This window comes from Lepus europaeus, chromosome 5, assembly GCF_033115175.1.
Source record: "Lepus europaeus isolate LE1 chromosome 5, mLepTim1.pri, whole genome shotgun sequence".
Lineage (NCBI taxonomy): Eukaryota > Metazoa > Chordata > Mammalia > Lagomorpha > Leporidae > Lepus > Lepus europaeus.
The window spans coordinates 811,023-823,821 of NC_084831.1; the positions used below are offsets into that span (position 1 = coordinate 811,023).

General features: G+C 63.3%; 1 protein-coding gene across 1 annotated transcript in view; it reads left to right on the forward strand.

Moving 5' to 3' along the window:
• SKI (SKI proto-oncogene) overlaps window positions 1-12,799 on the forward strand; it is a 56,576-nt gene that overhangs the window by 7,207 nt on the left and 36,570 nt on the right. The gene's annotated exons all lie outside the window — the stretch shown is intronic.

Genomic DNA, 12,799 nt, shown 5'->3' on the forward strand with positions numbered 1-12,799 from the left:
GGGGGGCACACTCCATATGAGGTGGGGGCACACTGTGGTGGGGGCACACTCCATGTGAGGTGGGGGCACACTCTGGGTGGGTGGGTGCTGGTTGTGGGGGGCACACTGTGTGTGGGGGGTGCTGTGTGTGTGTGGTGGGGGGCACACTCCATGTGTGGTGGGGGCACACTCCATGTGAGGTGGGGGCACACTCTGTGGGTGGGTGGGTGCTGGTGGTGGGGGGCACACTGTGTGTGGGGGGCGCTGTGTGTGTGCGGTGGGGGGCACACTATGTGTGTTTGTGGTGGGGGGCACACTGTGGGGGGCGCTGTGTGTGTGGTGGGGGGCACACTGTGTGTGTTTGTGGTGGGGGGCACACTGTGTGTGGGGGGGCTGTGTGTGTGGGGGGCACACTCTGGGTGGGTGGGTGCTGGGGGGGGTGCACCCTGGCATCTGGGCCGCTCCCAGCCTGCGGCTCAGAGCAGAGCTCTGCTCGGAAGCAGAGAGAGCAAGCCAGGGACGCGTGGCTGTTTGTCTAGGTGAGTGCGGGGTCTGGACTCTGACCCCTGGCTCCAGTGGGGGAGGAGCAGGTGGGCAGGGTGGGGCGGCCGCTGCGCTGCAGGAAGCCGGGCGCGGGGGTGCTGAGGGCTGTGACCACAGTGACCGGACGAGGGGCCTTGTGGGAGCCCTGGGCCCAGGACCCCCCCCCCCCCCCCCCCCGCTGCTGTGGTGTCTCGGGTCTCGGCCACGCATACCTGGCAGGAGGGGCCCTCCCCGGTGCTGTGGTGCCACCGGCCACGGCCACGCTGTCGCCCGCTCCACCTCACCTGCCTCCTCCCGCATCCAAATCGAGTGATATGCAAATGTAGTCAATTAAGCGAGGGGATTTTAATTAGCAGTTTAAGTTCATGTGTGAAGTGCCTCGCCTTAATTACTTGACAGTTTTGTTGTAAATTTGCTAAGTTTTTTTTTGCAGAACTATCAAAACTGTGATTTTTTTTTAACATCCTTGTGCTCAGTGAGTGTCACCCAGCTTGCCTGACCCTGGGGGGTTTTGTCTCCATTTATGAAGCTCCCGGAGCTGTGACAGCGGGGCGCTCCCAGGGTTGCCCGAGGGTGGGTGGCAGCCAGGACCTGCCTCAGCCCTGGCCTGGGGTCCCCGGGAGGGGGGGGGAGCCCGGGGAGCCGCCCTCATGGCCTGGGGGCGCGGCAGCCAAGGGCAGTGCACGTCCTGGGGACGCCTGGAGTGGTCAGGAAGGGCCCCCTAGGAGGGCGGTCACCCAGCCCGGCCTGGGGACACGTGTGGACGTGGGTGGTGAGGAGCCCTGCCAGGGTGTCCCCGTGGGGGTGGGGTGGTTCCTGGGGTTGACAGTTTAACTGGGTCGCCAGCCGCTGCTGTGGGACATCGCCAGGTGTGTGGGTGGGGAGATCCCTTGTGGTTTTAGTGCCCCCCCCATGCCTTGAGTAGACTTACTGTATCTAGTAGACAGGATCTTAACTCTCATCTGAACAGCTTTACTTACACTGTGGTCTCTTTGGCAATAAAGAGGTGAGCAGAAGCCTGGGTCTCCCAGGCCCCTGAAGCAGTGTCTGAGGGCGGCCCCGCTCCACTCTGGCCACCCCGGCCTCGTGCTGGGGTGGGGGACGGTACCGCCGGGCAGCACACACAGGGGTGTCGCATGGAGGGGAGTGGATCTGACTGACCCAGCTTCTCAGAGTAGCCTTGGAGACACGGCTATGGCTGGGGCAGGGGTGCGGCCGGGAACTTCCCACAAGTGAGCTCCACAGCTGCGTGCTGTGCAGGTGCCCTGGCGCCCCGTGGGGACATCGTGTGGGCAGTGGGCCCAGGGACAAGACTCAGGGTTGGGCCTCTGTGAAAGGAGTCAGTGGGTTTTGAGGTGCAGGGCTCTGTTGAACGCCGTGGGACTGAAGGGCTGGGGTTGTCCCTGGTGACGGGCCAGCTGACAGTGGCCATGAGGCACTGTGTCCTCGCGGGTGTCCCTTGAGGTCCCTGGGGGTGGCGAGGCAGCACAGTCGGATGAGCCGGGTGAGCGCGGTGATGCCTGGAATCACGCAGGGTGGGTGGCTTCCTCCCAGATGCTCGGTAGCTTGGGCTGGGTGGAGGCCAGGCGCCCAGAGCTGTCTGCCGCCTCCCAGGGCGGGCGCTGGCAGGAAGCTGGAGTTGGGAGCATCCTCCCCGAGCCACCGAGCCACCGTGATGCAGTGCCTCCTGTCCTCCCAGGGCGGGGAGCAGACCCCAGGGTGCCCCTCAGGCGAGGGGTTTGCAGAAGCTCTGGGGTTGCCCCCCCCACATGGCCTCTGGTGTTTTCTGGTTGAACTTGGAGGACACCAAGGCAGAGAACCAGGAGGCTGGGGGTCCCTGGAGGCGAGGCCAACGGTGCTGGGTTCCCTGCCCCTCTGCTGGGACCAGCCAGGAGGGCTCGTTTCCCACTGCTGTGAGTTCGGGGCCTGACCGTGTCTGTGGACTTAGAGACATGGGTTTCAGGCCCACGGCAGCCGATGTCGCGAGGTCGCTGACGTGCCCGGGCCCCCAGCAGCTCGCTCCTTTTTTTTCCAAGGAGCAGTAATTTGTGTTTTTAAAGTATTTATTTATTTATTTATTTTTTTGACAGGCAGAGTGGACAGTGAGAGAGAGAAAGGTCTTCCTTTTGCCGTTGGTTCACCCTCCAATGGCCGCTGCAGCCGGCGCATCGCGCTGATCCGAAGGCAGGAGCCAGGTGCTTCTCCTGGTCTCCCATGGGGTGCAGGGCCCAAGCACTTGGGCCATCCTCCACTGCCTTCCCGGGCCACAGCAGAGAGCTGGCCTGGAAGAGGGGCAACCAGTAAAGTATTTATTTGAGAGGCAGAGCCATAGAGGGAGAGACTGAGAGAAAGGTCTTCCGTCCAGTGGTTCACTCTTCACTCCCCCAATGGCTGCAATGGAGCGAGGAGCCAGGAGCACCGCCCCGGTTTCCCTGGACACAAAGTGGAGCCGCCCGGGCTGGAGCCAGCAGCTTCCACACGGGACGCCAGATCGCAGGGCCGCTCAGCCCTCTTCCCCTCAGCGCCAGCTCCAGCCCTGGAACTTTTTAAAAAGATTTATTTATTTATTTATTTATTTATTTGAAAGGCAGAGTCGGAGAGAGAGTCCCATTCACTGGTGCACTCCCCAGATGGCCATGAGCACTTGGGTCACTCTCCACTGCTGTCCCAGGTCAGGGGCCGCCGTTGTGACGTAGCCGGTCAAGCCTCCAAGTACAGTGCCCCCATCTCATGTGGGCGTCAGATCGTGTCCCTGCTGCTCCTCTTCTGATCCAGTTCCCTGCTGTGGCCTGGAAAAAGCAGTGGAAGATGGCCTAAGTGCCTGGGCCCTGCACCTGACCGGAGACCTGGAAGAAGCTCCTGGCTTCAGGCCCAGCCCTGGCCGTTGCCGCCAGCGACAGGAACCAGCAGGGAAGGTCAATCTCTGTCACTGTTTAAATTTTTTCAAAGTTTTATTTGTTTGAAAGGCAGAATGACAGAGACTGCGATCTTCGATCCGCTGGTTCACTCCCCAAATGGCCACAGTGGCCGGGGCTGGGCCAGGCCGAAGCCGGCAGCCCGGAGCCCGTCTCCGACGTGGGCGCAGGCACCAAGCACTTTGCTGCTGCTGCTTCCTCAGGCACGTTAGGGAGCTGGGCCCGAAGCGAGCAGCCGGGACGTGAACCGGGCCGCGGGGCTGCCGGCAGCGCAGGCGGTTCCTCACCTGTGGTGCCACAGCACTGACCCACATCCTTTTTTGCGAAGATCATTTATTTGAAAGGCAGGACAACAGAGTTTTCAGCTGCTACACGTTTCCCTGCCGCCTCATAACCCTAAGATTCTGTCGTCTAAAATATCTTTGTTAATTTGGAAGATGCAAAAATCTCACTCTTTCATGTGATTCTCTTCATCTAGTGAATTTGGCCATTCTGTTTTTGGTTAATTTGCCTTGAGCATATTTTTAATTGTGGCAAAAGACACGTCCTGTAAAACTTTACCGCCTAGATCCCTGTGGAAGCGTGCAGGTCACTGGCACTAATTACATTCACTTTTGTTAAAGGTTATTTGAAAGGCAGAATGACAAGGCTAGAGAGGTCTTCTGTCCACTGGTTTGCTCCCCGGATGCCCACAACAGCCGGAGCTGGACCAGACCAAGTCTGGAGCCTGAAACTCCATCTGGGTCCCCAGGTGGATGCAAGGGCCCAAGTGCTTGGCCAGTACTTGCTGCTGCCCAGGGTGCCCGTCAGCAGGCCGGCTGCTGGGTTGGGGTGGGAGGGATGGGGGGGTGCGGGTTTGCAGGGAGCAGCCTTGCCGCTCCCTGTGCCCACCCCTTCCACTTCCTGCTCGAGGCATCTCCCGTTGGTGCAGTCACACAGTGTGTGCATGCGTGTCGACGTGTGTCACGGCGTGTTCTATGGAGCCTAGTGTTGTCGTGGTTCACCCACGTTGCAGCCCATGGCAGGGTCTCATTCTATCTCATGTCTGGGTGCTGGGCCCCTGCGTGCAGGTGCCACCTGCCTGCGTGACGCTGCTGTGAACGTGGGTGCATGGACGGCTGAGGCCCTGGCGTCCGTTCTCTGGTGCGTGTGCCCGGCCGTGGAGTTGCTGGGTTTTCCTCAGGGGCTGTGGCACTCACCTTCCCACCAGCAGTGCCTGTGGGAGCCGACAATTGTTAGTATTTATTCTGGGGGTGGCTCCCTGGTGGTCTGTGAGGACCTTTGTCCCCCTCCTCTGGAGAAGCCCTGCTCCCTGGGGCGTCCGGTCAGGTGCGGCCCTGTTCTCGGAGCTCTCGGTGTCTCCTGGCTGCCTGGCCCGTGTGTCCCTCCTGCCCTCTGTTCTCTGTGCCCGCGCCGTCTGCGGGCCCTGGATGGAGGCTGTGCTCGGACCACCGGGCCCCCTAGAGCTTGCCGTCCTGTGCAGCTGTGGGATTATGCTGCACCTACTGTGTGCCTGGCCTGTGGGCCCCAGTGCTGGGTCTGGCGGACGGGAGACCCTGCAGAGGAGTGTGTGTCCAGGCCTGTGCTGGAGGGCCGGGCTTGCACCTGGTCCAGCTGGATTCTGGGGAGAGTTCTTGCAAGACAAAGGACGGACCACGCGCGGCGCTTCCCTCCACAGTCTCTGCGCCGGCCGCGTGTGGTTGGCCTCGCCGACCCAGGGCAAGACACTGTTTTCGCCGCAGCCCCTAGCAGCGGCTCTGTGGCTTGGGGTGCAGCTGCTAGGCGGGGGTGGGGGGGGCTTCCTGCTGGCCTGGCCTCACCTCGGCTTTCCCCCCAGGGGAGGAGCAGAGGAGCCCCAGGGCCTCCCTTTCTCCTGGCTGGCTCAGGTAGAAGCTGACCAAGGGCGCTGCCCCTCCCTGCCGGTCCATCTGACCCCCGTGGGGAGGTGAGTGTGTGTGACTGTGGCTGTGAGCAGCCTGGCAGGTCTGGCCAGCTGCCTGTCTCTGGGGCAGCCCCTGCACCGAGCCCGCAGGTGGTCATTTCTGAGACTTGCTCTCCGAGTGCCATCGGTGGCCACGGCTTCCGGAGCTGCTGGGACCCTGGGCGCCCCCCGCGGAGGTGGCCTCTCTGCTCTTTTGTCAGGCTTTGTCTTACTGTTGAATATTCACAAGGGGGGTTGGGTGTGAGGGCAGCCCCCCATGGCTCTGGAGAAGGGGGTCCCTGCTTTTGTTTTGCAGACACTGCTGGGGGCTCCTGCTTGTGGTAGGGGGGACGCCACTGGCTGGATTCCAAAGGCCGGCCTAGGCCGAGGGGTGGGGGGCGGGCATCGCTGACCCAGGCCGGGGGGTGGCCCTTTATGAGCGGGTCTAAAGAAAGAGCCGGCAGTCCTGTGCCGGTCTCACCTGGGGCCAGAGAGCCGGCGCCCTTCAGCCTGGCCTGTGCGTCCTGCTCTGTGCAGTGGTTCGGGGCGGGGGCGGGGGCACCCATTTTCATTTATTCTCAGACTTATTTATCTGGAAGGCAGGATTAGATCTTCCATCCACTGGTTCACTCCCCAATGGCCACAATGGCTGGTGCTGGGCCAGGTGGAAGCGAAGAGCCCAGAACTCCATCTGCGTCTCCCACGCGGGGCAGGGCCCTGAGCACCTGGGCCATCTTCAGACGCTTTCCCAGGCCATTAGGGAGCCGGATCGGAAGCAGAGCAGCCATCACACTGTGTTTCCGTGGGGTGTTGCTGCTGTCCTACCTCCTACGCCACAGCGCTAGCCCTGGCATTCGCCCTTAAACAAGCTAGCTGGGCCCAAACCTCGGCTTGGGTCCCTCTGCTCTGAGGTCATCACTTCCTGGTTTCGGGTCTGTAAGGGAGGCTAGGAGTGCTGAGCGCCCCGCCACACTGAGCTCCAGGACCGTGCCCAGGTGCCGAGTGGTGACCCTGCCCACAGCCGGTGCTGTGATGGCACGTACAGAGTAGGCGGGGTGTTGCGTGGTGTTGACTCTTGGGCCATCTCTGAGGGTCCCGCCCATGTCCCTGGGTGGTGTCCTTGGTGAGACGGGAGTGTGTGCGTCTGACTTGGGTCTTGGTGTTTGGGGCCCCACGTGCAGGCTGGGTGTGGGCGTGTGTGCTGGTGCCCAGGTGTCGTGAGCATCACTTGTCACGCAGCTCGGCGAGGCTAATGCGCTGTGTCGGAGCGTGGGGAAGAATCACACGGAATCGCGATAAGACATCATTCATACCGCTCGACACATAGTCAGTGCATGCCTTTGAAGTTCAGTATCACTCAGCACATCGTCAGCCCACGGTCACGCCGCGCACCTGGGAGTGAGGCCGCCTGAACGTCGTCAGCCCACGGTCATGCCGCACACCTGGGAGTGAGGCCGCCTGAACGTCGTCAGCCCACGGTCATGCCGCACACCTGGGAGTGAGGCCGCCTGAACGTCGTCAGCCCACGGTCATGCCGCACACCTGGGAGTGAGGCCGCCTGAACGTCGTCAGCCCACGGTCATGCCGCACACCTGGGAGTGAGGCCGCCTGAACGTCGTCAGCCCACGGTCATGCCGCACACCTGGGAGTGAGGCCGCCTGAACGTCGTCAGCCCACGGTCATGCCGCACACCTGGGAGTGAGGCCGCCTGAACGTCGTCAGCCCACGGTCATGCCGCACACCTGGGAGTGAGGCCGCCTGAACGTCATCAGTCCACGGTCATGCCGCACACCTGGGAGTGAGGCCGCCTGAACGTCGTCAGCCCACGGTCATGCCGCACACCTGGGAGTGAGGCCGCCTGAACGTCGTCAGCCCACGGTCATGCCGCACACCTGGGAGTGAGGCCGCCTGAACGTCGTCAGTCCACGGTCATGAACGTGCCCAGCGGGAGCAGTAAGTGCAAAGCAGAAGCATAGTCATGGCTAAGGGCTGCGCTCTCAGGGGTCGGTCACGGTCACGGAAGTCAGAGTCCAGAGTCTCTGTTCCCATCGGAGAGACAGATCTCAGAACGGTCACTTACGGGCAGGGTCGTGGGATGACTGGTGTGCTGGGCAGTTGGAGAGGCCACCGATGAGAAGTCCGGTCCAGCTCCACCGTCAGCTGCAGCAGCGGCTGGGCCGTCCAGGCTGCAGGGAGTGGCGAGCGGAGTTTTGGTCAGCGAAGACTCGGGCAGGGTTTCAGCAAGATCAGGTGGATCCACTCGGCCATTGCTCGCCTCGAGCCGCGGTCCCCGAGGGGCTGGAGAGCAGTGAGGCTTGCTTTCTACCCCCTCTGGGGTAGGGGCGGCCTGTGTGCTCTAGGGCGCCCCCATCCACAGACATCCTTTCTGGGCCCTGGTGTCGGGGGTGACCGGTGGTGTGTGGGGTCTGGGCCCTGGTGTCTGGGTGTGACCGGTGGTGTGTAGGGTCCCAGCCCTGGTGTCGGGGGTGACCAGTGGTGTGGGGTCTGGGCCCTGGTGTCTGGGTGTGACCGGTGGTGTGTAGGGTCCCAGCCCTGGTGTCGGGGGTGACCAGTGGTGTGGGGTCTCGGCCCTGGTGTCGGGGGTGACCAGTGGTGTGGGGTCTCGGCCCTGGTGTCGGGGGTGACCGGTGGTGTGGGGTCTCGGCCCTGGTGTCGGGGGTGACCAGTGGTGTGTAGGGTCCCAGCCCTGGTGTCGGGGGTGACCAGTGGTGTGTAGGGTCCCAGCCCTGGTGTCGGGGGTGACCAGTGGTGTGTAGGGTCCCAGCCCTGGTGTCGGGGGTGACCAGTGGTGTGGGGTCTCGGCCCTGGTGTCGGGGGTGACCAGTGGTGTGTAGGGTCCCAGCCCTGGTGTCGGGGGTGACCAGTGGTGTGGGGTCTCAGCCCTGGTGTCGGGGGTGACCAGTGGTGTGGGGTCTCGGCCCTGGTGTCGGGGGTGACCAGTGGTGTGGGGTCTCGGCCCTGGTGTCGGGGGTGACCGGTGGTGTGGGGTCTCGGCCCTGGTGTCGGGGGTGACCGGTGGTGTGGGGTCTCGGCCCTGGTGTCTGGGTGTGACCGGTGGTGTGTGGGGTCTCAGCCCTGGTGTCGGGGGTGACCAGTGGTGTGGGGTCTCGGCCCTGGTGTCTGGGTGTGACCGGTGGTGTGTGGGGTCTGGGCCCTGGTGTCGGGGGTGACCGGTGGTGTGTGGGGTCTCGGTGTGGCCTGTCACTGTGGGTGAAGTTGTGCCTAGCCAGCTGGTTGGCTGCTGCTTCTGTGTGACGTCCCTCAGGCCTCACCACCAGTGTCTGACAGACGGTCTGGGCGGTTCCGGGTGCTTAGCGGCCTTAGCTTAAGTCACTCCATTTCGGTTTTGTTTTTTCTTTCTTTTTGCTCTGTAACTGTTGCACTCCTGTGGGATTCCCCACACCAGGCGAGGCCTGTGGGCTGCGTCTTGGAGCTGTCGCAGCGTGGACAACTCCTCAGCTGTGGTTTTGTGAGCAGTCCATGGTGGCGAGCTTCTCGCTGGTGGCCTATGAGTCGGGAGGCTGACCCTGGGGAAGTTTTTATTTTTTTAAGATTGGGGGGGGGGGCTCTTTCATGTACCTGCTGGTTTACTCCCTAAATGGTCACAACAGCCGGGTCTGGGCCAGGCTGAAGCCGGGAGCCAGGAGCTTCATCTGGGCCTCCCACACCGCAGCCATAGCACTTGGGGTCGTCCTTTGCTGACTCCCAGACCTGTTAGCGTGCCGAGGTGGCAGGGCAACCACGCAGGCCCCCGGGGCCGATTCTTCTCAGAAAGAGATTTTTCAGAGAATGCAGTGAGACTGGAGACCCAGCCGAGGTGCCGGTTCCTGTTTTGCTGTTGTCGGTCCAGACGGAACGCTTAGGCACAGAAGCCCAGAGAAGGGGCCGGAGGAGGCCTCCCCGCCGCCTGCCCCCAGGTCTGTGGCGCAGGGCAGGTGTGGGATCCTGGCGTTGGAGTTTGAGCTCCGTGCTTGCACTCGGGGTCACGGCTGGGAAGTGCTGGGCATTTGGTGCAGAGGAGGCGCTGGCTGTGTCCTGGGTCAGGGCGCTGACCGACCCGCACACGGTCCTCTGTCCTCCCGCTGGGCCGCAGCGCTGGGCCCCTCCCTGGTTGTCCTCTGACTTTCAGATGAGCCTGTTGCGCTGGGGTCCTCCCCTGGAGACACAGGACCCCGGCCCCGCCTGGGCTGCCTCAGCCTTGTGTTTTCGCCCAGGCCCCGCCGTGTGTGCGGCTGAGCTCTCTCTCCTGAGCTCCTTGCCGCCCTGCGGCCCCTGGGTGCCTGTGCGGGGGGTGGGGGGGGTCGGTGACTCGTGCCCCTGGAGGCATTTTGGCCACTGTCCTTGGTGATTAATGAGTGACCCTGGGGAGACTTTAGACCCTGTCTGTTCTCTGTCTGTCCCTGTGACCTGCCTGAGCCAGTGGCCGTAGCGTGAAGTGGTATTCCCTCTCCTGCCATCTTCCTGCCTTGCCACATTGTCGCCATGGCGACCCCCCCTCCCCCCGGCCGAACTTCCTTTCCTGTCCCCTCTGAGTTCTGGTTGAAGAGCAGTGTTTACCCTGGAGACCCCGCCCCCCGCCAAGTACTCAGTCTGGTGGCTTGTCCGCTCTTCACTGGATCACCAGGTGCCTAGCTCACGGAGCCCTGTCCCGTGTTCCCAGGGGAGCCGCCTGCAGGGTCCCCCTCGTCTTGGGTGTTTTTTGCCTGCCAGAGGTTTCACCTGTGGGAGCAGCTGACCACGGGACAGCACCACGGCCTCACACACAAGCACGTGGCTCGGGGCTCAGTGCCTGAAGAGAGCTGGAACTTGGAGGAAGGGACGGCCACCCGACCCCGACCTGTGGCCCCCGGAGGGCCGGGCCAGCGCCTCCACAGCTGCTCCCGGGTCGGGGGTGGGCTCCTCCAGGGCCAGGGCAGGGGAGTGGACACAGTGACCTGACGAGGAGAAAGGGAGAGCGGCTGGGTTGGATGCGCGTTTCCTGATGTGGTTTGACTGAAGTGGCCTAGCTGCAGGTGCAGTGTCCCCACACATGGGCGTGGGCTGCAGCCACATTGACCAGAGTGGGGGTCCTGGAGAAAGCGGGGTCTCCAGGCCTCAGGGGTCTCTGGAATCTGCCCTGAAAGCAGTCTATTTGTTTTCACCCCTTTGCCCGCACCCCAGTGAGCTGGCGAAGGGGACAGGGTGCTTGGGGCCTCTGGGCCGTGTCCTGTGGGCATCGGAGGGAGTGGAACGTCCGCGTTGCCCACCCTGCCCCGGCCATCCTCGCACACGCAGGGTCCCTGACGGCCTCCGCCTCCAGCCTCCCTCGGGCGCCTGGCCTCCGCCTCACAGCCGTTGCCAGCACCCTGCCGGCACTGATAGGTCAGCCTCAGGCGCTGTGGTGCTCACGGTCGGGAGGTGACGGCCGGGTACGTGTGGGCGGAGGCTGCGGCCCTGGGGAGGCGTGGCCTGGGGTGTTGCTGCGGCTGTGGCCTGCGTTCAGGGGGAGCCAGGGAGGCGTGGCCTGGCTATCCTGAGACTGGAGCTCAGGGTGACAGATGGCAGTGAGGGCTGAGCAGCAGCCCGGCCGGCTCCGGCTCCAGCTCCGGCTCCGGCGGTCTGTGTGCTCCCCAGAGCACAACCCCACGGAGCCCTAGCCGTTCACTGCTCGTCCCGTGTGGACGCCCTGCCAGTGCTCTGGCTTTGCTGTGGAGGTGGCCACACTGGGACCGGCTGTGGACAGAGGCCACGGTTCCCTGCGGGGGTCAGGCTGTGCCATGCTCCCTGCTGCAGGTGGGTTCTCGCTGACCGTGAGGGTCGCTGGTTCGTGTCCAGGTCTCGTGCTGAGGGGTCCTGTGTCCCACTGTGGATTGCTGAGGAAGGGCTGGGCAGACCTGGCTCTGCCTCCGCCCTGTGGGTCTCCTGTGCGCCCCAGGCTGATCGTGGTCCCGTCCCTTGGGCAGTCCCGTGGTGATGCTGCCTCCCCCTGGGCACCCCAGACCCTGAAGCTCGAGATCCTGCTCATGTTTACTTAATGTTTGATTCTCTCAGCTGGACCTCGGAGTCACAGCTCGCTGGGTGCTGGCCTGCTCTGTGCACACAATGGGTCCCCAGCTGAACTCCTGGCTTCTGGGCTTTGGGCACAGGCCTGGGAGGTGGACCCTGAGCTGGACTCTCCCTGGTGCTGTTGGGTGTGGCTCTGGGCTGGTCGGCCCCCCGGGTGGTGTGCAGCCCCTGGGGTCTGGGTAAGTTCCAGGGGTTTCTGAGGATGGGGACAATGGACCAGGATGCTACTGGGGCCTAAGTGACTGGGAGGTGACTGCCCCTCTGCTGTCTGCCATGCCCCCTGGCAGGGATCTGTGGACACGTGGACATCAGGGCTCCTGTCCTGCTGTCCCTCACAGGGGTCAGGCCGGGGCTGACTCCATGTTCTGAGTGATGAGTGCTCTGCTGTCTGACCTCCGGCCCCGCTGTGTGGACCCCGTGGCCTGGTCCTAGCACCTGTGCCAATGCCAGCGCGCCTGGCTGACACGTCTGTGCTTTGTGCCTGTCATGACTGAGCCATGTCTCCTGACCTCACTTCCTGTCTGGGACACTCAGTCCTGACCCCATTTCCTGTTTGAACCACCCTGTTCTTATCTCACTTCCTGTCTGGAACAGCCTATGTCTTGATTTCATTTCCTGTTTGAGCCACTCCGTGTCCTGACCTCACTTCCTGTCTGGGCCACTTTCTGCCCTAAGGTGTGTGACCTCACTTCCTCCTTGTGAGGTTGTGGTCATCCTGGGTTTTCCCAGAATCCCCGCGCCTCCGTCCTCACTGGTGCCCGCTCTCTCTGGCCAGGGGCCACTCCTGCTGCCCGCAGATGCTCCCGAGTCTCTGGGCCTTGAGTGGTTGTGCCTCTTCCTGCTGTGGGTCCTGGGGCCCCCTTCTGGGTTCGTCGCCCGTCTTGGTGAGCTGGTGCCTGGGCGGCTGGTGCTTGGCCTACTTCCCGACCCTGTGCTGGCCAGGCGGGGGCTCCTGACTCCCCCTGTGGAGACGTCCCGTGCTGCCTGACTGGGGGCTCTGCCAGTGACCTGCCCCGGCCCTCGGGAGCTTTGGGCCCTTCTCTTGAGCAGGGTGTGCCTTGGGGAGCTGTCCTGGTCCCGCGCCGGCACCTGTCGGGCCCTCGTCACCAGGGGCCTCGAGCCTTGTTTCCAGGGTGGCGGTCACGTCATTTCTTTGCTGTCTACCCCTCCCCTTCTGGCTGGGCTCCTGTGGTTGACCTGGTGTTACCGTCTGGAGAGTTCTCTTTTAAGATTTGTTTTATTTGAAAGGCAGAGTTAGGGCCAGGGGATGGGGTGCGGGTTGCTCTTCCGTCCGCCGGTTCACTCCCCGGAAGGCTGCAGTGGCCGGGGCCGGGCCAGAGCCGGGCCGGAGCCAGGAGCTCCATCCTGATCTTGC